The 24535-nt window shown below is 43.8% G+C and overlaps 2 long non-coding RNA genes across 32 annotated transcripts in view; one reads left to right on the forward strand and one right to left on the reverse strand.

The window, feature by feature from the left end:
* Positions 1-10862, reverse strand: part of LOC147027694 (uncharacterized) — a 61147-nt gene extending 50285 nt beyond the window's left edge. The window contains exons 1-2 of the long non-coding RNA XR_015057217.1: positions 10379-10862; positions 1224-1290 (exon numbers count right to left, since the gene is read on the reverse strand). This is a non-coding gene — a long non-coding RNA (uncharacterized LOC147027694). The remainder of the gene's footprint in view (positions 1-1223; positions 1291-10378) is intronic.
* LOC147027693 (uncharacterized) overlaps positions 1-24535 on the forward strand; it is a 198979-nt gene that overhangs the window by 72268 nt on the left and 102176 nt on the right. The window lies entirely within an intron of this gene.

Raw genomic sequence — 24535 nt, forward strand, 5'->3', positions numbered from 1 at the left:
GGATGTATTTGCATAGAATGTCTTCTCGCATGTCCATATACTGAACCCAGAGCGCTGAAGTTCTATAAGATATCTTTGCAGACTCGGCATGCTTCTGAAGGTGGTCTTTGATTTGTTTCAAGACGTCAGACTTGCATACTTCTTCCACAGCCAGTGTCCCAGCCATCAGCTTCTCATAGATGCTACAAGCTTCGTTGAAGTCTGGATTATTGCTTAGATCTGTATGCTGGTCATGTAGCGGCGTTGCAGCTGCTTCGGCTAAGTCCAGATCTTCATTCCCATTGCCGTCTGATGCTTCAGTTAGGCATGTTAGAGGCGCATTGAGCACATTTGTCAACAGCAAGGCATTGAGGGCTGCATCAACAATTAGGTGTGCGCGAACTGCGTGGGCAATGGCCTTGCCACTAAACATATGAATCACTGCATTGGGGGCATATACATCAACTCCATCAGTTCTTGAAGCCCGGATGACACCATGAGGTGTCCAATACATCCGAGAAAACTAATCTCTGCATGGAAGCCGCCTAAGCGTAGGACAATCCCTTTCAGATCACTTCCCATAGGCTCCGAGTTGATGATCATGAGGGCCTTCCACCAGAGGGGCTGATCAAAGGTGATTACTGGAGTGACACCGTGGCGTCGTGCATGTTCACTGACAAACATCAGGGTCGAGTATATGCATGTGCTCTCAATATTGCATGTGCTAACAAATTAATGATTAGGACCATTCTCTGTGCAGAGCGTTGGTGCTGCTTAAGCAGTCTCCTTGGCTATTGAGCACAATCCTGGATGGGTCGCCACTCCGACACAGTATACCAGCATGCTGGCACTCATTTTGCCGACCTCAGAAGAATGACAGGCCGAGTTAACCCCACCTGGTATTAGTTCAACAGCTGAGCGGGATTTGAACTCAGGACCCTTGGATCCAAAGCCCACCACCCGAACCATTAAACCAACACCAGGCATAATATATGGAGGTTTCCGTATTTTTGTCGTCAGAAACACATGCCGTGTATAAGGGAAATTGAGGTGTTATTCACTTATTCTTCCATGCAAATTCTTTTCATACACTTCATTTGGATTGGGTGTGGTTAACACTGCTATGTTAATTTACGTCATTAAGTCATTACTGCAATTGTGATCATGTAATTTGTTCCCACAGTTGTTTATATCATGAGGGAGGGTGTCACTGTACATAGCAATAGCATCACCCTGGTACTCACCATGAGTGGCTTGGAGGGAGACAAGATAAAGTTGGCCTCGGTGTTTTATCATCACAAACAATCATATCTGAAAAAAAAAAAAATTGAAGGAATAATTACGGTCCCCTACTAGATCTGGGCCCCGGGGTAGTTATCGTGCCTTCGCCCCTCCCCCCCCCGCACCCCGACCTATCAGCACCCCTGAGTATAGATATCCTTGCCACTGTTATTGATAAACTGCTCGTACGTGCCTCCAACACACCTCTTAATATAATTTCCCTAATAAGAAACTTCAGCGTAGGGGAGGCCAGTAGGTCTATCTAGCCTGTGTAATGGTGTTTTTCCATGCTCTATCCTTTTTAAATGCCAAGCATCAAGCAATGAAGCAGCACGTCCCATTTTAAAAGTCTTTGGTATGACTGGCCGGCGTTCGAACCGCCGACCTCCCAGACTCAAAGCAGATGCTTCAACTATTACGCCATCAAGTCTGATAAAGGCCCTTTGCAGTGTCTGAATTTATTTGTGAACTGGTATATCAAAATCATTGGGACAATAAGGAAATATGCTGGGTTATTAATTCACAACCATCTGTTTGATTCAGAATAGGGTGTGGGTCCATGTTATACAAGAAGCATTGCTCGGATCACGTCAATAACACACAAAATTTTGCTCGGTGTCAGGTGTAGTTTCGGTCCATCTAACGTTTTAAGGATCCTACGGCCTGATGAGTCAATAGTTTCTGGCCTGCCTGTCCTATTTTACACATGACCTGTTGTGTTCCATTACCTAAGGATGTTACCTACAGTTGACTTGAAAAGGCCCAAAATGACTGAAACTTCATGAGCCCTCCTGCATCCAATAATCAGTATACATTGAAGGTCAGTCAGATTTTACCTCTTAGCAACATCATTCCAAGCGAGTTTTTTAATACCATCTGCACACATTTATAAAGCAAGTGGAAGTTGGGTTGGGGTTCATTTCATATTTGCGTGTGCTGTCCCAATACTTTTGGTCATATAGTTTATGCATATTTTGAAGAACAAACAAAAAAATTATATACACTTTCATTGTTATTCCAATATATGCCTGAAGTGCTATTTTATGAGGGAATTGAACACCTGCACTAGCATGGTGGCAACTGTACGTTTGCCTTGCCCACAAAGCATGTTTTGGAACAATGAGTTGTTTTGAACACCAATGTGAGGGGCACCAAGCTTGTGTCCTCAGTATGTTGCTCGATGGAAGTGAAACATGGATCACTGGTTGCAAATATGAGAAGAGGCTAACCAGTTTTCACCTGCACTGTCTACATCATGCCTTGAAGATCAGATGCCAGGGTAAAACATCCATTGCTGAGCTTCTTACGAGAACTATGTTGCCTGATATGTTTACACTTCTCAGGCATGGGCCCCTTCGCTGCCTTTGACATGTCTGACTCATGGAGGAAGGCTGCATTCCAAGGACGTTTTCTCTGGGGAACTCCCAGATGCACCTTGGCCTGTCGGCTGGTCAGAGTTGTGTTTCAAAGACATTGCAAAAGAGAGAAATTAAATCATTTGGCATTGATGTTAACAATTTTGAGTCACTTGCCGCAAGATAAATCTTTGGAGACACGTACCTCATCATGGTGCAGCCATATGTGATCAACAGCAGCTGGAAACACTTGCAGTCCGTAAGAACCGGAGGGGAGCTAGAGTACTAGGAAGATTAAGAACACCTTGTTTCAACTGTGTGAACTGTGGCAGAGACTCTAGATCTGATTGGCCATGCGAATCACACAGGAAATTGCTATAATAATTGACCCATTCATCTCGATGACCTTTCAAGATGAACGGATGCCATGTTGTGTTATATGTTAAAAAAAACCAACACCTCGTTCTTCACAAGTAATCCAGTGGTATTGCTGTTTATTTTAGAAGAATTATGCACCTTCTTGTACAGTATAAGCACCAAATTTGGCACACATGTTCAAGAAGCTTTCCCGCATCCCTTGTTTGTCCATCTCCCTCTTTTTTGTACTAATTATACCTCAACCTTGTTGTGTTGCCCCCCTCTCTTTTTGCTGTTCCTTTTGTTTTGTTGCATCCTGATTTGTTCTTTGTTCTCGCTCTTGCACGAGGCTTGACTTTGTATACAAAAATATATACCATACCTCGTAAAATTAGAAAAAGAGGCATTCCGAAAAATGTCCATGGGTTGACATTTCCCAAGATGGCCAACAAATGTGTAAATGTGCTTATCATTTTAGATTCCATACCATTTGGAATAGTCCTTCTATACAATACAGTCGGCATTTAAAAAAAAATGGCCACTTAGAGGCTGTCAGATCCAAAAAGCATGAACATATTCACAAATTTCCATATGGGATACAAATGAATGCAGTTTTAAAGCATACAAATAACATTTTCATGGCCACGTTCCTCGATAGAACTCCTCAAATTAACGGTCTAACTTTTAAAGAGCATTCTCTTTCATAGGAACAAAGAGCTGTGCATTGGAGTGCTGCCTTTTTGCACTTGCATTGTGAAGACTTGCATCCTTTTGTACACCAACAAGAAATCAATTAATGACATGTCTTGGATGCCTCAGGTAGTGTTGTCAATAGAGGCTAGTATTGTCTGTCTTGATTCTTGGTCCAGTCCTACCCAGAGGAAGGACAGGGGAAGGTCGGGATGTGGAAATAGTGCTTGACCCTACACATGTCCACCCTGATATGCCACCATTCTGAAGTGCTATTCAAGTGTAGCTTTTGTCGGGGGAATCTGCTTAACTTTGCCAGCAACTGCCACCAACCCCATTCTGGTGAAACTGCCAAGATCAAGCATCACTGCTCACCTTCATTCTTTCATTCCTCTTTGCCACTGCCTTGGACCAAACTCCCACACTCTTCAATCCCACTCTTTCCTCCAGGTTTTTAAAACAGCTGTTTACCACCATCTCATATGTTCCCCCATCCAATGCTATGATCTTTTCTACCCCGTTAAGCCACCCCAAACTCACCTCCTTCAAATTCCTGGTTTTTCTTCCTGGAAGTCCTTGTAGTGTCCATCTTTTTTTTATCCCGTGTACCCTGCCCCATCCCTCTCTTCCATAGATCTCCTGACATCCCTGTTCCCTACTGTTGTTGTGCTTCCCTCTCTCGCCCCATCTTGTCTCCTGCTCCCTTTGTTATATGTTCTGTGTGTTGGCTGTTATACGAGCCTCGACAAAGTATACAAAAAACCCCTAAAAAACCAATTCTTCATGACAAACAATTTTCTTCCTGCAACATCTTCATCTTGCACTTGCTTATCCTGTCGTACAGAAGAATGACAACACCTCTCAATTGTCTTCATGCTCTCCTCCGGAATGTATTGTGGGGTGTTGGATAAGCTTCGGAGCACTGTGGTAAGTTCTGACAGATGTTCTTGCCTTACAAAGGCTGACACAGTGTTACACCCTGTCGAAGGATGAAACATTGGAAAGGCACGAGATGCATCTGGTCCAAGGCTGTCTGCTATATTATGCGCTGCCGGGTTACAAAATACTTTCTCCATTCCAAAGGAAATCAATAACTTGGAGTTGTCTGGAAGAACAACATCTGTATCAACAGTGTGTATAAGAGTTATATGATGACCATGCTGTGCTGCGTGAATTGCATGAAGCACCAAATGGGTATCCACCTCTTCAAGGTTGCACAGTGTTAGAGGATCAATACCCTCTTGGGCTGGAATCCAGGTAGCATGTTCATTAAATGTCACAACACATTCCTTTCCCATGCTTAGTGCTCATACATGTACAGTACGGTTCTCTCTGAGTTCCTCCTTGTTCTGATGCACATGGAGGAAATTCTACCAGCTTGGTACAGAAGGCTGTCAGCAATATACCTGTCCCAAACAAAATCCAGTTGTGCAACATTTCTCAGCTGTGGCATGATGTAGGGGATTAAGTCCTTGTCCACATACATATATAGCCTTCCAGCAGTGGAGAGTGATGGAGGGCATGCTTGATTTTTGTGCCAGAAGAAATGGTGTCTGGTGTCCCACATACAGCACCAAAAAGAACTGCACATCATTCTTCATGGAGATCAGCTTTTGTTTGTCCTGTTCAGCTGTTTTAGTCGAGGGAGATCCAAACAAATATAACTTGATTCTAAAGTTGGTATCATTAATTTAAACTGTTCTCTCTATGACACATTCCTTGGTGAAGGCATCAAATTGCTCCTTTCCTGTTATATGTGCTTTTTGCACAGTTGTTACTGCAGAAGGATCAACTATCTCCTTTGTGTCACGAATGATCATGTCATTACTTGCCTGATTGAATGCATTGCCAAGTTTTTTTTTCAATCACATTGAAGAGTGCATTGACATCTTTCAAATAATTAGTTTGAATGCTGGCTGTCTGAACATGATACCGAGTGTTTCTATTCTTGTGATGAAGAGCAGAGTCATATTGTCCTATACCTCCGGACCAGCCGCGGTCCACCTGTTTTTACAGCGTATCCACTTGACAACCATCTAAGCGACCATCTTGGAAAATGGCGACCATTAAATTATTTCAAGATGCCTCCATATCTAAAATAATTTGAAATACATTTCTTAACATATGTGAAAAGTTTGGGAGTGTGCAATTTGTGTGCTATGCCGTTGTGCAAAAGTGCATTTTCTTAAAGCCAATGCTATAAAAAAATTCATGCATTCCATATCGCAAACGATCATGTCATGACAGTGCGCCTGTGAAGCGAAAGGTATGGTAAATCAATTGCTTCACTTATGTTTTTCTGTTGTCTGTGTGTTTACAGAAGCATCGGTTAATGAATGAGGAACCACTTGATTTCAATTGAATGTTATATTTTTAACATGAATCATAACATGAATCAGAAAACGAACCTATAATTCAGCAGTATTTTGGATGTGTGCAGCACAGAAAGGAACAAGAAAATGAGCAATCAGAGATTGCAGACCCTCGCCAGGACTTCTTTTGAGTGGTGTATTTTTAATAGGTTTGAGGGTAAATCCAATATGAATATGACTGCCAAACCATGTGTCCAATCAAGTTGAAATTTAAAACATGCATTCCCCATCTTGACGAGATCATAAATGTGAAGTTTCACATCGATTGAGTAAGTGGTTCCAGAGAAAACATTATTTAATATTTTTCGATCCAATATGGCTGCCAAACCATGTGACATCAATTATTCCTTAACACACTTGTACAACCATGGCTTGGGGAACACTTGTGTGAAGTTTCCCCTCGAATTGTCCAGCCGTTCTGGAGAAGATTTTTTTTTATAGGTTTTAGGGTGAATCCAATATGGCTGCCAAACCATGTGACCAATAACATCATATGTGTGAACTTTTCTTTCTCATGGGCAGGCGATCATACGTGTAAAGTTTCGCCTCGATCTGTTCAGCTACTTCAGAGAAGATTTTTGAAGGTTTTTTTTTTTGTTTTTAGAACAATATGGCTGCTGAATCACGTGACCGATGTCATAAAAAAATTTCTGTGGACCATTTTATCCCTCGATGACCCTCAAAAATGTTCATACTAATCGGATGTGGCATTCTTCATTTGCAATTATGATGTCATAATGAGGGCATCTATGACATCATAAAAAATCATTTATTCCCCATGAGGAGTACTTGCCATGTGCTAAGTTTCAATTTTTTCCTTGGTGTGGTTTCATGGATACAGAGGTCCAAAGTTTTTCCATTTTTTCCAATATGGCTGCCACACCACATGACCTATGACGTCATGATTATCATTGAAACGTTCTGCATGGATAGTCGCACCAATGATGAAAATTTTGTCTCAATCCGACAAGCGGTTGTGGAGAAAAAGACGAAAGTTCTGTGCAGACAAAGAAACAGACAGGCAGACAAAACAAACGGACCCAAATGCAATACCCTCTCCTTTGGCGATGGGAAGGAGATAATTTTTTAGCAGCGTCTCGCGTAGCGAACGCTGCTCATAGAGAGCTCGGCGTTGTTGTTCTTGTTCTTGTTCTTGTTCTTGTTCTTCTTGTTCTTTTTCTTTTTCTTCTTGTTCTTGTTCTTGTTCTTATATATATATATATTTATATATATATATATATATATATATATATATATATATATATATATATATACATGCATATATTTATATATATATACATATATTTATATATATATATATACATATATTTATATATATATATATACATATATATATATATATATTTATATATATATATATATATATATATATATTTATATTTATATATATATTTTTATATATATATATATATATATATATATATATTTATATTTATATATATATTTTTATATATATATATATATATATATATATATATATATATATATATATATATATATATATATATATATATATATATACACACACAAACATATATCACGATGTCTCAAAAAGTTGTGCATGGATTCACATGAAACTTCATGGACCGGTTGGGTGTGTGACAATGACAAATTTATTTGGTTTTCATGAAGACCTGAATACGGATCCGGATACGAGAATAATTTAATTTTTAAAGTGATTCTTCACTATGAGAGATAGAGCCAAAAACGATACATCGCATGATATTTCAAAAAGTTATTGGCTCGATATCTTCCACTGAATCGGCCCTTGCTTGGCAGAGGTATGCGTTCTACCAAGTGCCCTTGTAGTTATTTATGTTTTTTAAAAACTTGATCTGGCTTCATCGTATTGGCCAAGTGCGATGGCAGTTATTTTTGTTTCATAAAATGACATGATACTTGGTTACTGCATTCATTTGTTAGGAGGGGTTATGCATCCATTGCATTGCATGAACGCTCATTACAAAATGCTTGAGAAAACCAGAACTACTCACAGCCAAACGAGGCATTTGTCTGTGGAATCGAAAGCACTCCATCATCACATCTGTCTCTCTTGGATTTTGTGGTATCTAAAACTCTCAACATTATTGCCATCTCTCGCAATGTGGGTGAAGCACAAGGCCTATTATCACATGGAAGACAACTGGTCTTGTTCCCGCAGCTCTCTGACCTTCCCCAACTCTTCCAAGATGCATGCATTCTTCCACTTCCTGGTTAAACTTCCAAAATCACCAGTCTTTCATTTATCTTTTCTCTCATTTGTGGAACTGCCTTCTGAAGGTATGCCTGGTGTTTGCTTAATGGTTAGGTTGGCGGGCTTTGGGTCCAAGGGTCCTGAGTTCAAATCCTGCTCAGCTATTGAATTAAAACCAGGTAGGGTTAACTCGGCCTGTCGTCCTTCCGAAGTCGGCAAAATGAGTGCCAGCATGCTGGCTGATATACTGTGTCGGAGTGGCGACCTGTCCAGGATTGCCCAATAGTCAAGGAGACTGCTTAAGCAGCACCAACGCTCTGCACTGAGTATGGTCCCAATCTCCTCTCCTCCTCTGAAGGTGGTTCAATACCACACTCTTCTTCAGAGTTTAAAGTCAGCAGCACACCGCCATATCATGTGATCCCCCATCCCTATGCATGATTTGTTTTTCTTCCCCCATCAGCTCTCCCTAACCCAACCCTCTTACTTCCTGGTTAGTTTGTTTCTTTCCCTCCTCTCTTGCTCTCCTCTTTTCTTGTTCATTAATCCCAATACTTTTTGTATCTCATCTGTGGCCCCATCACACTCCTGTCACTACATTGCCTTTTTGTCCTCTGTCACCGCAATCTTCTGTGAGCCGAGATTGTGTATATTAAAACATATTTAAATTCTGACTCTGTAATTTAAATATCCACTCAAAACAAATGTGCTTCAGAGTAAGAAACCTTTCACATTCGTCTTGTGGATAGTAGTTTAACCATCCTGTTCCCTTTGACTCATAACTTAAGTATACCGTACGTCATCACTTTTATGCGCAAAAAATACAGGATAAATTATGTTGGCACTCCAGCTTGTTTCAAAAATACATTTCGGTATAACCTTTTTGAGTCTTCATCAATGAAACGATGGAATTTTCCGAGCTTTGGCCTCTGACCAGTATCTGTGGTTGACTTATCTTGCTCAAACATACCTAAGATATCGAGATATCCTCAAAGGGGTCCTGAAATGTTTTGCTATTCATTTGTATGGTTTGACACAGCTCGCTATTAAACTTAAAACCTGTTGCATTTACTTTGTTTATTCCTTACATAATATTATATCATATGTGACCATTTATCTGATGTATTCACATAACAATGAGGCAAGGAAGATCGGTGTTTTGTCATATAGATGTTACAAAGGTATCAAAAAGGAAATATCCTTCACATTTTGAGTGGGGTAACATATATTCCTGCATCTGAGGTGAAAGCCTTTATTAATCCCTTGTTGTGAGCTTCTCATGGAAGATCTGGAGCAGAATGGAATGAAACAAAAAGGAAAGGGGAAACGCCAACAGCAGGGAAGAAGTTAGGGTGAGATCAAGGGGAGGGGGAGAAGGATACAATAATCTGCAAACAGCAATAAGAAGAAGAGGGAAATGGAGATGAAACAAAAAAAGAACAAACCAACAGACAAACTAACAAAGGAAAAGAAGTGACGGAGCGGGGGAAATCACAATAACCTGAAAAAAGGAGTGCTTGGGAATGGGGTCATTTGGGGTGGAAGAAATCATGAGTATGGAAGTGGAGTGACCTGAGGTAGTGGAGAACAGCTGTCTTCAAACCATTAAAAGAAGAATGGGATGTATAAGATTGAGGAAGTTGGTTCCACAGGTGAGAGCAAAGAGGAACAAAGGAGTGGAGGTGAGCAGTGAGCCTGGATTTTGGGAGTTTAACAAGAAGAGGGGTACTGGCAGGCTGTGTCCATCCTGCAGAAACCTGGGAGGGTGCAAGACTATAAAGGAGGTGGTAGAATGTGTTTACCTTGTGTATGTAACAGGTGTAACCATCCAGCTTTGTCACGGGAAATCCCATTGTTGATACGGGTCTGCTGTACACCAGCTTGCTCTCTCGCTGAATGCTCTTTTATCGATGTGGGTTTTCTCAAGTGTACTTCCAGATATGTCTTTTGTTTTTGATGCAGTTCTTATCATGAAAGGTTCACTTGTCTGACGAACTTATATACCACATGAAGTATTTTTATGTAGCGACGTTATGCATAAAGATTATATTTAACCCCTGCAAATTAATGCCAAAGCCAAGTTACTTGTAGTTCCAGCATTCCATCTAACAAATACCTTAAACAGATACCTGGGCAGTGTCCATTTTCATTGGTAGTGCATCATTCAGCTCGGTTTTCATTCTTCCCCTTCAGTTTTTCAATCTTTAGCGAGTGTTTAAAAGAATAGTTTAGCTACTGATCATATTGGATCAGGTCTGATCATGAACCATGCTCGATAAAGAGCGTCGTTGATGCCGAAGCAGTTTCAATGGCTGTGGTTACAATCTTGGAAGGATGGGCACTTTGACACAGGACGGAATTTGGAATTTGGACACGATGCCAGAAATAGCTCACCTATTCTTTGTGAAGGACACTGTTGGATCTTTAACATCCACCAACTAATGCTGGCGAATGCGACGCCTAGTTTAACATCCATCCGAGGGACGGCACACACATTGATGAATCACCCTGCCTGTGAAACACCAGGATGACAGTTTATAGCTGGGTTGGGATTCAAACCAAGGCTAGACAGCTTCAAGGTGAGTGTGTGAACCTCTAGGCCATACTGCCTGCCCTAATATATTGAGATCCAAATAAATATTGAGTCAAAATGCAAGGCAAAACAAAAAGCACAATTATTCCGTTATTATACCACCTTTGCTGTGGCATATTCAAACAAATGAGTTATCATGTCATATTTTTTTGCATTTTGGCAAGTCGATAACACGTTAGGTGTACAGGTTGCTTCATTTTGGGGGTGGGAGAGCGATGAGGGTGTGATGATACCGCTCATGAAGGCAGTAACTTGTAATTTGACCAAGCGGCCAGCAATCGCTCACCTACCTGGTTATTTTAACATCCACCAAACTAATGCTATCTGATGGGTCACAGGCTTGACATGTGTCCAACGAACGCCATGCCTTTTTGATGCGACGTCTTGCCTGTGACGCACCAATCTGACATTTTATAGTCACGCTGAGAATCTAATCCAGGCTTGACAGCTCAAAGGCAAGTGCACTGACTCTGCACCATTGTGTCAAGAACATGTGGTCGGTGATAACCCAGCAACTCACAAAATAAGTGGGAAGCCAAGAGAACTGTAAGCAGAAGCAGTTTGATAAACCGATCCCCCTGATCACTGTCAATCTGTTTCGTTTTACGGAAACAGTGGCAACAACACAAGAATGCTATTCTGCCAAATTTCAGTACATAGTAGAGATCAAGGCTCGGTTAGAGGTAGGTGAATCTGCCCACTTGGTGGCCTTTCTAAGAGCCCTCCCAATGGATATGTTGCTTGTACAATCAGGATCCTGTTGGATGTATGCTGAGGTGGTCCAGTGGGTCATGAATCGCTTTGGTATGCTTATCAGGCAGAATTGGCTTGGGTGCAACTGGGGCAGTAAAAATGGCAGCTTTTGGAAAGAATATAAAAACTTGTCAGTGACTTTGTCTTGTCCAAGTTATCTAGATGGATTAGGATGGGATAGGTTTTCAAAATTTGGCAAATTTTATTTTTTATGTGACTGGATGTGGACCTGTGGATTCAGGTTCAGCTGTTTTGCACTCCTGATTTGCATGTGGCTGCTGAAAGTGGCGTTTTTGGGCTATTAAGACAATTTTTTTGTCAAAGATGCATTCAGCAATGCTGCATCAGCTGAGTGGACCTGAGGATGTCTCTGTTGAAAGGGGGAGGTGGAATTTTCATTTTAATGAAGGGTTTCTCCAAAGGGAACTTGGCATATTGATGAATGTGATACCGAAAGGTTTTCAGAGTTCACATTCATGGGTTGGTATTGCTGCACCCAAAAGTTAGTACGGCTCCACTCGGCAGTCAGAAGGGAGTGCCTGTATGCCAGCGTTATGGAGCACCTTTCTGTGTGTGATCAAATTGTGCTGAGTTCAGTAGGATAAATGGGTCAATAGGTTAGGTGATTGTGCCTCAAAGACCGATCAGCTTTGCTGGTGATGGTGGGAAAATTGATTTGAGGGAGTGTGGCAGTGGTAACAGATTTACATTGACAATTCTGCTCCAATAATTGTACTTCAGTCCCATTATGTGATTAGCCAGTTGAAGGAGCATAGTTTTGGTGTGAATGATTGACGTGAAGGTTGCTCATGCTACTGTGGACACAGGTGTCCATAAGGTGTGCATCCTGTATTATTTGGTGATAGGGGAGCAATTGGGAAGCATTCTCCTTGGAATCAAACCATCAGTTGAGGTTGGCTACCCGGGTGACAGTACCTGGAGTTGTAAATTGAATTTTTAAGTTAGGCCTTGGAGGAGAGACTTTGATATACATGTGGAGGTGACGGAATTGTGCAATCTGTGTTTACTTGGATTAGGTCGAGCATGATTGCGAGTTGGACTTTTAAAAGTCATGCTTGCGAATATGTGTGGAGGACATGACTTGTGATGCTCCACCTGTGAGGGAGGAAATGGTTGTTAACGTTGTGGTATCTCAGGTTCTGTCCCACAAGCGATGAAATTGGTTTAGTTTTGTTGAGCTATTATCACTGCCTGCTGTTGAAAACATGGTGGTGGCATGGACCCTGATGGAGAGCAGCAGTGTGAGCTTACCAAGGGTTGTCGATGGGCGACCACCAAAGTAGCAGACAAGCATAACTAAGTACCTGACAGAGATACAGGAGGAGCGGGGACAGGCCCATGACTTTGAAACACAGCATATAAATTGGGCTGCAGTTAGTATGAAAACCCAATATGATCTACAGGTTTAAGGCCAACATTTTAACCAAGGAAACTTTGTTTCGGTCAGGACTATGCAGAGACATATGGGGACCTCTCCTAAGTTCGTTAGTTATTACCAGTGCCAATGAGTGGTAACTGAAGGAATTGATGAGGTGATATAATCAAGTGTGCATAGGACCCTGGAGAACTCCATGAGTTAATCTGTGATCAGCGACATAGTTATTGGAGGATGCATTTCCAGATTGGATTTATTGTGTGCAGCGAAGGCTAGTGAAATCAGGCCTGGTCTTCCACAAAGCCTCTTCCTGTTGCAGTTGGGGGACTAAAGGAATCACAGGCTCCTCAAGGTGTAATACACGAGATTAGAAATGAATAGTGAGTTGGGTATAAAACCTAAATACATACAGGATTGTGGTGGAATGAATGCATGGGGAGAGTGATGGAATATTTTTACCCCATGCATGTGAAGTGAAAAGCGGGGTTAAGCAATTGGTTCACTTTGTCTGTCTGTCTACAAACATCAGTTTATGATTGAGGAATTACTTGATGCTATGTTTTAAACACAAATCGGAACACCTCCCTGCAGTTTAGCAGTACTCTTTCTCTGAATTTGGCAAATTGGACAGAATCTCGTCCCGATTGCACATAGTATGCACAGAGGGGTAAGATAATATTTTTACTCTATTAGCCTGTCTGGCAATCAAACAAAATTGAAAATAATTCCAAACAGAAAACTTAGTTTTTAAGCATGCCATAAAGGACACAGACATGAAGAACTAATGTAACATGTTAAATAAGGTGTTATAAAAGACTAAATTTCTGCCATTTTGATGGCTGTAAATTTCTGAATTTTATTTTTTAATACATACAAACTTTAAAATCTTGATTTTTATTTAAATCGATTTGTATAGTTGAACACTTTAGAACACACATCACCTTTTTGGAACTTTGAAATCCAAAACCCTTCCATTTAGCAGTACTTGGACAAAATATTGCAGCATTTTACATCATCTCAACCATTCAATGTCCTTTTTTTTCCTCAAAACTGTGTGGGGTAAGGTGTTCTCTGAACTCTCTTGTATTTCTTTTGTTAGATGGAAAACATTTTTAGTTATACATTGCTGTGAGTTATTTCTAGGAATATAGCCAACCTATCTTAGTTCATAATGGCAATTTTTTGTTATTTTGCTTTGATCAAGTCAGGATTACTTGAACTGGTGGTATGGGGGTAATGCTCTGAGCTTGGGAATGCACTGTATTATTTTTACACGTAGAAAATTGGAATGGTCATTTATTTTACAATCAGTGCAGTAGTTTACGTATTTTCACAGTGCTAGTTCTGTATCTTTGTCCTTCTATCTATGTCCCCATGAACCATATGAGATCTTTCAGAGTCTATCTCATTTAGTATCCCTCAAACACTGAAATGGTGATAATTGCTCGTAGTACACTGGTGATATTTGAGATGCCTCAATTTGGTTTGGTTGAGCCATGATCACAGCCTGCTTTGGAAAACATGGTGATGGCATGGACCCTGATGAAGAGCAGGAGTGTGAGCTTACCAGGAAGAGGAGTAAATTGAGCAGATGCACCAAGCGTTGTCTGGACGACGCCACGACAAGACCAGACAACATGCATAACTAAGTGCCTGACAGAGCCACGAGAGGAGCTGGAGCAAGCCCCTGACTGAAAGGGAGCATATAAATGAATGAAGAGAGCAGGTGAAGGTTATGCTGGAGCAGGATGCATGTTGGCATGATAAGCTGTATGGAGCTATCCCAATGGCTGTCAGCAAGTAGGTTCCTGTTCTATTCAAATTTGTGATAAAAAGGGAACACGGGCTCAGAGTGAGAGTCGAGCGGGTCAGGGTTAGAGTTGAGGCACCGTGATGATAATAGACATCGGCATGGAGCCAGAGATGTTGTTCATGAGCCAGAAGGGATAGATGGTGTTGTTTCCTCCTCTTGGGTATCCATTGACTCGAGCTGCTGTGGCATAGCCTTAATACCTGAAAGCCTATCTTTCTCAACCTGTGCCCATAGCCCAGGATCTGTGAGCTAACTCAGCTGGAGGATAAGCTATTGCTTCTTCTTGTTGCCACTGGACTGTGAGATTCAACCTTTTTCGCTTTACCCCTCATCATCTCCTTTTATCTTGCCCAGAAACTCATGCTCAGAGCCGACTTTGAAACTTCACTCACTCAGAGCAGTGGAAAAAAGCTGAGGCATAAATGGCTGTCCTTTCCCTTTTTGTGGTGTCCCTATGTTGATGTTGTGTTTAAGCTCAATAATTTATAACTTTGTTGTACTTTCCTGCACAGTTTGTTTGCTGTCCTGTGCAGATCTGCACAGGTTTTCGCTCCTGTGTCAGATCACTTATTTGTTTGATTTTAAACTGTTCAATTCTTTATCTGTATATGGAGTTTATTCCCTGAAGAGTGGTCCCTGTACATACTATAGTAATTTTAATTGGGTATAATAAATTAGAAGTTTATCTTTTGTGTAATCAATTATTATTGTGGTTCCTTGCCTGCTTTATTCCCGCACAAATTGTTAAGTCGATCACCTCTCATGGGTTAGTCAGTTGGCTACATTACACTTGATAATTATAATAGTATATATTGCTTGTCAGTTATTATTGCAACAGGGTTACAGTGAGTCTGGTCATTAATACTGGGGTTGTGACACATTTAATTACAAAATACAATGACATTACTTATCTGTGATGTTATAAAGCTTGATGAATCATTGTTTATTTTGAAGAAGAAAAATAAAATGCTCGGAGTGGTTCAATAAAGTCGGTCTCTGGGGATCACAGGGGAAAAGGGGTACGGGGAGGTCAGAGGTAATGTTCATCCAAACCATTGAACTCCACTTGAATTTACCCCCGCTTTTATAGTGTATTTAAAAAAAAAAATCAATTGTTACTTCAATTCCCCAACTTAGTTTATTTTTGCGTAAGCTGTGGTAGTGGGCCTCCATCGGTTTTATCCCTGTATTTTTTATTTATTTAAAGAGTGTTCAGGGCAGGCACAAAATCGGCATTGGGGTAAGCACAGAAAGGTGTAAACACCCTTCCCAACCATAATAATACACTTATCATATCCGATAACGAACTAACACATTCACGGGCACGGAACCCATTTTCCCAGACATGTGCAAACGAGACCTACAACTGCATTGAAAAAAGGTAACACAGCATCCTGAACTCGGCTGTTAAGCCAGCTGTCTCATCTCCTCCTCATGTGGATCCATACAATTTCATATTGTCTTTCATGAGACTTTACCTACCTTTTAATCAGTACTATGAAAAGTACGATGACTTCCTATAGTTCTGTAATCGGGAGTATGACCACTATTCTTCAGTGAGGTTTCTCAGTTCTCACTGTTGGATAAAAATACAGAATGCAGGACCAGCTGTATCAAACCCAAATAAGTAAATTGCTTTATAATGACATGGTAATAATTTGAAGTGTTGTATTGAAGTGTCACCTTACTGGATATCATCGTCACGTTGGAGATTAAAGTGAGTTTTGTGATGTTGTTCGACCAGGCATCAAATAAAGATTCAATAACTATAAACAAACAATCTGATCTTACAGAAGCTCAGCACTCATTCAATATCTTTGGACTGCCACTGTAGTTATGTATCCCAAGAAGAGATTTAACAAGCAAAGTGATCAACTGAGGTTGCAATTTATCAAATTCCCATTCTTCCTAAAGTTACCATGATGTTAAACATCCACATGAATGCAGACTGGAAATCTAACTTCAAGTTTTTACAGAGAAGATACTGCACTTCTTGATGCATTGCCTCCTGCTGGAAGATCATCAGAAAAGTCTGAATTTTATTTTTATTTTCACTGTTGGTACTCAAACACAGAACTATACAGTTCAGATTGATAGGTGTTATTTTAATCATCCTAAAGATACCGTAAAGAAACTGACAGTTGACAAAGGTGTGCTAAATTCCATTAGAAGCAAAGTAAATCTGACAATTTGGGCGTTGGCCCTTTGTTGGAGAAAGAGAGGTTCCAGCTCGTCCCATGTTGATCTCTTGTTTCGACGAAGGTCTAATGCCTGAAATATCGGCTTTACTTTGCTTCCCACAGGAGGTTAGCATAATAAACTCTCAGTTGATTAAAGCTATCTTGAATTTTCTGCCAACACAGGTGAACATTGGCTTTGAAAAAGTCTAGTATCCCTCTATACAGTTCAGAGATGAGCCTGTGATCAATTGAACAGCGTTGTTGGGCGATTTTTCTCAATTTGCCATCATGAAACCATCATGTTGGTGTGACAGGTGGGGTCCATGAGGGTAAAATCAAGCAGAACTATTGGATCATCAATGAGATACCAAAATCTTATTTATCAAGCACAGGGACAGGGTGACCAATAAAGGGACAAGGTTCAGAAGCAGACAGACACACAAGCACAAAGAGGAACTGCAAGAAACAGGGTATTCGGCTTTAATGCCCCAGGCTCTGTGGCTAGACCCAGACACCGTCCGCTCACCAAACAATTGCCCACGCGAACGGGTTAACATAATTAGGGTCGTGCGTAAAATTCTGTGAAAAATGGGTAGGGACACACAAGTGCCATCTGGTTGGTTGCTGTCTGTCTGGCCTTTATGTAAATGTTCGAGCTGCTTAACATGAAGGCAGCGCCCTCAATCCTGATTTGGGGGCTGCCTTTCGGGAAGGTGGGGAGGGATAATCAGTGGAAATGCGGACCCCGGCCAAGCAACGGTCAGTGCTAGGATGCGCGACTTACATGGAGTGGCATCACCATGATGGTTGACACGTTGAATTCGGGTACAGCAATGCAAACGCAAATATCAACTTCCACTCTGAGATTCAAAATGGCTAGCCAATTGGTAATATCATGAAAGCCAATGTTCTTATTGGCATTTGATGTCAGTGCATTGTTGATGCACGTGACAAGTGGGGGTGTGCTTGTGGGTTGGGAATCCCCCTTTGAGCTATGGGCAGGTGAAGTTTAAGGTTACAATGTGCAGAGGTATAGTAAACAAAGGATCATTTTTGGTCCCTTTTAGGTGTAGCTGATGAAAACGATTTAAAGCTCAATAATCAACCATTTTACTGCCATTAAAACTATTTTTTTTTTCTTCATGATCATAATTATGATTTGTCATCGTTCTTGATTTATTGGAGATTGTTATATGCTGTCAAGGTATGTCCCAAGTTTGTACAGCATGGATAGATGTCTCCCATACCTCCCCCATGCCTCAAGTTCTAAAACAAGTTCAGGGATTATCGCTGCTATGGAATTGGTTTTGGGATCAACTTAACTGTTAACGAACCCCTTTCACATAATGTTCTGTTGGAACAAGTATTCCGGCGCATGGGGTCATTTCTCCAACTTCAGCACTCAGTTCGCAACAACCAAGGAAAAGAACGAAGGGAAAAATATCTGTTTGAAATTGTCTCATAGGTAAAGGCTGGGAAAGCATAGGTCGTAGTTCTTCTGTCATTGAGGGAGGGGGTCATGGTGAGATGTCTTATTAGAACGGACCGCAGATTCGCACGCAGATGCTGAGCCCGATTAAAATTCAGAGCTTTGTGTCTGCAACCTCATAATTGGTTTGTCTGTCTTACAAACCCCTGTGCCATAGGTCGTCTGACACTTTTTACTTTGGTGCAGAATCTTATTTTCTGCTAATTGTCATTCTATGCCGGCTGGTTTTTATATGGTATAATATAACTGTACAGTATATTCTTTACCAACATATATATGTATGTATGTATATATATACATGTATATATATATATATATATATATATATATGTATATATATATATATATATATATGTATATATATATATATATATATGTATATATGTGTGTATATATATATATATATATGTATATATGTGTGTATATATATATATATATATATATATGTATATATGTGTGTATATATATATATATATATATATATGTGTGTATATATATATATATATGTATATATGTGTGTATATATATATATATATATATATATATGTATATATGTGTGTATATATATATATATATATATATATATATATATATATATATATATATATATATATACATATACATATATATATATATATATATATATATATATATATATTGTTGTGGTTACCAAATTCGCAAACCACCATTCAGGTCCCTTAGGTGAGGTATCTCGGTAAGTGCATGTGTAGTTAGGCCCAAACCCGTTGTCTAGTGGGAATACATGTCATTTATGCGAGCTGCGACTCTTCAGGATAGCCGTTTTTCTTTCACTATCTTTATTTTGGACCAACCGCCATGATCACAACCACAACATCAACCACCGACCACAACCACCGCTTCACCACAACCGCCACGACCTTCACGTCACACCTCGCAACCGTAGCATCGCCACCGTTCTTGCCCCGCTGTGGGTACCGGTGTTGGATTCGTGCAGAGCGCGCGTCGAACCGCGTGTACAAAATCACGGATTTTGTGCTTCAAAAACGGATCAAAAACGACACACGCCCACTTTTTGCCGTCCAATCGGTGAGCGAGGGGCGAATTGGCCGCGCCCGCAGGGCGATCGATATATGCAAATTTGTGGATCAAAAAGCCTTGACGCCGACTTTTTCTCGGGCCAATGGGGAGCGAGGTGAAAGGTCAAAGGGAGGGGTCAAAGGCGAAGTTACGGGGGATAAAAGGACGGTGTTCGTCAGTCAGAGAAGGAGAACGAGAACGAGAAGGAGTCGGAACGGAGGGGACGAGTGTGGAAGTCTGGAGCCCGAAGCCTGCAGTGGCTGGAGAAGCTGAAGAGAGTCGGACGAGGGGGTGCTCGCGTCGGTGCCAGGAGCTGCACGCCCGAGGGAGGCCGGCAGCGCGACCTGGCCGAGGTGGAGACGCACACCAGGGATAATAAAGATCCTCTATACCCCGAGCATCAACAACCCCCTCCTGTTTCCCCCCGCGCTGAGATAGTGCGACCAAGGGGGCCCCGTTCCCACCCCCTACCAGACACCGTCCACGAGGCCCGCGGGTTGCGGGGCCATCGCCGCTCCGCGTCTCATCACCAGACGGGTAGGCGCGACCCGGTCTCGGCCTCAGGCCCGCCTCATTCTTGGGGATATTTCTTTTCCTTGGTTTTTGGTATGTGTTGTCGGCGCCGTCTGTGAAGTAGAATTGTATTAGTGTTGCCGTGTGCTCGGTAGTCGGTATTAGCTCTGCACTGTGTTTTCACTTTTATATTTGCTTTTTGTGTAAATGGAATTGTGTTTTCTTTTTTTTTGTGTGCTTTTGGTGGAATTGTATTTGTGTGCTTCCCGTGTGCCGCGAATAAATGTGCTTTATTGTTGAACTGTTCTCCCGCTTCGCTTCGTCTTTTCCCCCATTGAACCCTCATCTTGCTTCACGTAAAGGGTTGGTAGTGGGCTGAGTACGCCCGATAATTAATCGAACCGTCGAGGTCGACGATAACACCGCTCGGTTATTCTGATAGTACGGAACGGGTCGCTTAAGTGGCCCGTGTCCGAAGTCGACCTGCGGCGAGGTGCGATCGCCCGGTCTACCCTCCGCGTGGGTACTTAGGTTGGTCGAATTTGGCGAGCAACCCTATCCCACGCGGGGGCTGATTGGCTCGATCGCGGTGAGACCGAAAGGTCCACCCGTGACTGGTTCCCGGCGTTAGTCCGAGAGGGTCACGACTGGATTGTCCGTCCGGTGGGCGACGTGCCGCGATTCGAGTTACGTGGCCGTCGCACGCCGGCGGGCGCGAATCCGCAACACTGGTGTCAGGTCGTGCGATACAAATTCATCGCCCTCCTCGCGGCACTGGTATCGGAGAACAGGAAAACGGGCTCTCCTGTCTCCGGCTAAATTCACGGGAATCGGTCCAGGGGTGAGAGAAGCGACCCCCGATTCCCTCCAAATTACGAGCGAGTTAAATTAACCCTTCACGAGAAGCAAGATGGCGTCTCAAGGCGAGCGGGTGCCGGGTGGATTCGGTATGTGTAATAGTAATGTAGAATCCATGGCTCAGGACGAGATCACCGTGCAAGAGAAACCCGTACCAGAAGGTTGGGAAAGGCATCGATGCCGTTCATCTGGTCGGTTTTTTTATTATAACTCCACCACTAAATGTAGTCAGTGGGAGTGGCCAGGGCAGGTGACAATGCGGCAGATTATGGAACTCGCGCAGAGCATAAAGGACAAACTGGATTACTGGAATGCCGGAATAGAAAAAATGAACGAAAAGTTGGATGCGAATACACAGCAAATGAGGGAAGAAACGAAAAAGCTGCGGGGTGAGACGCAGAACATGGGCTGATGCCTGCAGGCGGGCATGAAGGCCGTGAGGAAGGAACTTAAAATGGCGACTCCACGTGTCGGAACGAACGAGCTGGGAGGGGGTGCAGCGGCTGACAGGCCCGCGGTGGAGGCGGGTAAGAAAATAATTCGGGAGACAAGAGACGAGGTGAAAGTAATTGCGAGGGAGAGAAAAGAACAATTAATACGGAGAGCAAGGATGAGGTACGCGGAGATCGTGAAAGAGCAAGGAGTGAAAAACAGGGAAGGACGGGAGCGACTTAAAGAGAAAGCAAGGTTGACCTACGTAAAGATAAGGGAAAGACGCCAGAAAGAAGCGGAGACTAATAGACAGGAGGGGACAACAGAAACTTATAAATGTATAGAGACACGGGAGACAGAAAAAATAGAGGAGAGACTACACGATGAAGACGGGGTAAGTGACGCACACACACACACGGAGGTAGTGGAGGATAATGGGGGTGAGCTGGCGGACCGTGCAGGGACCCAGTGCGAGCACCTGGATGGCCTCCTCCAGGAACGAGGGGAGGGAGTCTGCCCCCTTGAGGCGAGTCACGACCAGGTGAGTTCGGTCGTGCTTTGCGAGGTTGAGAGGAGGAGTGCTGTGGACAGGTGCACGGAGAGCTTGGGGGGTATAGAGGCCCCGGAGACCCTTGTGGGGACACAAATCCCCAGTGTGGTTGTCCCTGTGTGTGTGGTGCAAGGTGTGAGTGCGTCCCCGTGTGTGGAAGCGACCCCGTGTGTGAGTGGTGTGGTGGCGATGGTGCCGGAGTACGTGCTTCCCAGCACGCCGTGTGTGGATGAGGCACGGAGTGTGAGTGAGGCACCGCGGGTTGGTGCCCCCGCGTGTGTGGGTGAGGCACCGTGTGAGTGAGGCCGTATGTGTGGATGGAACGGCCAGTGTGAGTGAAGCACCGCGGATGAGTGCCCCCGCGTGTGTGAGTGAGGCACGGTGTATGAGTGAGGCACCGCGGGTGAGTGCCCTCGCGTGTGTGGGTGAGGCACCGCGGGTGAGTGCCCCCGCGTGTGTAAGTAGTATGGTTTGTGTGAGTAGTGAGGCACGCGTGAGTGAAAGGTCGCTGTGTGCAAGGGAGACCGTGTGTGTGAGAGAGCGGTATGTGAGGGAGATGTCGGTTGGCATGCGGGAGCACGCAGCCGCATCTCCCGGTGTGAATGTGATGGAGTGGACTGTGTGCGTCGTAACACGCGGGAGTGCGTGGGTTGAATGGCGACGACGACGACGACAGATGAAAGAAAGCCGAGTAGCGGCTGTAGTTGTTTCGGGGACCGTGCCGGGTTCACCCAGCAGTGAGCACGCGGTTCGTGCTGTGCAACGCACGAGACCGCCACGTGCTCGCTTGCGAGAGTGAAGTCCCGGTCCGGAAACGCACGCGGTGGATTTGCCGATCCCGCGGACGGACAAAGTTTAGGCAGGTAAATGGATTTGGACCGGACGGGTTCTCCACGCGATCGTGTGTGTTCAGCTCCAACGGGCAAAGCACATGTGTTCGCGTGGGAAACCCCTCGAGACGTGGGGCTTGTGTTTTTTTTGCGCACGATGACGTCATGGCTGCACGTGTGGTTGGAATCCGGCAGGAGGGGTATCTCTGCCGGATGGTCCCGTCCAAGGAGGGACGAGGAACACGTGCAGCTGCATGACGTCACGGGCAGGTGCAAAGTGCGCGAGCTCTGAGTTGCCGCGCAGGTGCTGCGCATGGAAAAAAAAAAAAAAAAGGCAAGCCTCACTTTCGGGTACACAGGATTCCTGGGCAAGGGGTGGAAGACCCCCTTGACCCTGGGCACAGGATGAAAACTAGTTAGGGGGAAGGGTTAGCTTAGTTAGACCGACTTCATGGGGCAGGGGTAAGTCCTCATGGAGTCCGTGGAATGGATTAGTTAGGGGGATTGCAGCCAGATTTAGGTTGGGAAATAAAATGATTTATTTTGAGACAGTGACAGACTTGTGGATGTGTAGAGGGGACGTAGCTTAGCTACGTAGTGTTAAAAGGAACGTGCTACTAGTTTAAGGGACGACGTGGGAGCACGAGTTAGTTAGGGGATGTAGTTAGAAGGATGGCAGAGTTCAGCGGTGAGTGTGTTGAAGAGTTGGTGAGTGAAGTGGAAGCATGTGCTTGGTGAGTGAGTGAGGCCAGCGGGTCTGTGTGTATGGAGCGAATGGGGAATGCATGGTGCGATGAGTGATTGGGGGGAGGAGTGACTCCCGCCCAAGGGACCCCGGGGTCAGTGTAGAGTGAGTTAGCTGGGTTAGTCAAATTGAAAAATGGAGGTCGTTTTGCTGTTGGTGGGAAAGTAGGCTCGAGACCCATTTGGAGGGGTGCAGGAGCCCTGTTGACGGGCTTGGGAGCGTGGCTGCGAAAGGTGAGTATCGCTGAGTGGGTACCCCGGGCACCAGGCTAGTCGGCCGCGGTAGGCCATGGGCCCATGGGGGGCCGGGATAGAGTAGTGGGCACGGGTGCGCCTGCTTGGTGCGGGGGCCCGGGGCGCCATTAGCCGCGTGGGCAGTGTTGTGGACACGGGTGACCCTCGGAAAGGGGCCCGGGAGGCCGGCCTGCCACGTGTGCGTTTCAGGGGAGGTGCCATGGGGGGAACTCCCCGGTGTTAGGGAGCTGGTAGGCTCGGAGGCAGTGTAGTGCCCGGGGGTGCCATAGCGGGAGATTCGGCAGAGGGTCGTGCCTGCCAGAAGGAGCCACGTGTCCCAGCCAGGAGACCGTGTGAGGGCACGGGAAGAAAATTGGGGGGCGAGGCCCGAAATTGTGAGGACACCAACACAGGCGACGGGAATCTGGGTTGTTAGAACCAATAGTTTAAGCGAGAGGCGCTTGTTGAAAGCCCCGGGGTAGTTTAACAGTTAAATGGATCGGGTAGATTAGGAAGTGTACCCCTCCGCACCATCCATCCCCTCGCTGTCGTTGTGGGCCGCTGGACCCACTTTGGTTATAGTTCGCCGAACTCTGGGGAGGCCATCCTGAGGCTTCGTTGGGCCTCGACACAGGACGTTAGCTCTCCCTTATTCCCCTCCGGGAAGGGAACGTAGGGGTTGGGAGTAGGCTAGGTGACAGGATAGGTTAGCCGAACAAGGACGATAAAGGGGGTTAGGGGACGATTTATAGTGGGGGAGTAAAAATGAAAACAACAAAAAAATAAGTTGGGGCTAAATTGGGGTTTGACAAATTAAGGGAGTGGGTATGGACAGTGACAGG

This window comes from Eptatretus burgeri, chromosome 4 (assembly GCF_056783735.1).
Source record: "Eptatretus burgeri isolate ZD-2024b chromosome 4, Ebu_testis_v1, whole genome shotgun sequence".
Lineage (NCBI taxonomy): Eukaryota > Metazoa > Chordata > Myxini > Myxiniformes > Myxinidae > Eptatretus > Eptatretus burgeri.